The sequence below is a fragment of the Etheostoma spectabile genome, unplaced genomic scaffold (genome assembly GCF_008692095.1).
Source record: "Etheostoma spectabile isolate EspeVRDwgs_2016 unplaced genomic scaffold, UIUC_Espe_1.0 scaffold340, whole genome shotgun sequence".
Classification (NCBI taxonomy): Eukaryota; Metazoa; Chordata; class Actinopteri; order Perciformes; family Percidae; genus Etheostoma; species Etheostoma spectabile.
In genome coordinates, this window is record NW_022605588.1 from 890,110 (window position 1) to 890,951 (window position 842).

An 842-nucleotide genomic window follows, 5' to 3' on the forward strand; every position below is an offset into this window, starting at 1 on the left:
GATCGACGCCTCTGTACCTGCCTCTTTCTCTGTACACACACACACACACACACACACACACACACACACACACACACACACACAGTTCAAACAGAAACATATTGCACTCACATAAACGTACCATTTCCTCTCCTACGCGTTGAGAGGGAACTTTATTCATGTCAGATACATAGAAACCCACTTTGACTTCCTGAGCATCACCCATACACGATACCTCCAGCCATAATTGGACTTTTATGAAAGGGGCTCTTGCAGACGTGGCGTCCCCTTCTGATCTGATGGTTTCTCCCTGAGTGCAGCTACTGTACACACCCACTGTCTGAATGAACCCCTAACCCCTAACCCTAACCCATCACATGAATTAGTTTGTGATGTTTTGTAGTTCCATCAGTCTGGATTGAAGTGGACTGTAGTGTTTCAGGACTAGGGCTCAGTATTGCCACTGATTTCCTAAATTGATTTGAATCCGATTCCCATTTTTGTTCAGATGTGAAAGAGATTCTACAATTGCCCAAAGTTCCCTCTAACCTGCAGCATAAGTACAATTATTAATGTTAACATATAAAATTGATCTCAAAGCAGTTACATTAATGTACTTTCTATTAAACATGAACACAATAAAGGGCAGCTCTACAGACTCTACGTTCAGTAAAGTTTTCCCCTCTCCAAACTGCAGCCTAACTCTGGAGAGTTATTTAAAACCCTTAAAACCCGACAAGCTAGCATGACATAGTTGGTACCAATGAATTCCTTTTGTATGTATGATGAAGACAAAGATTGATGCTGAATTCTATGAATCGAAATAGGATAATTTACTACTACTAATTTTTTCTATTTTTGTT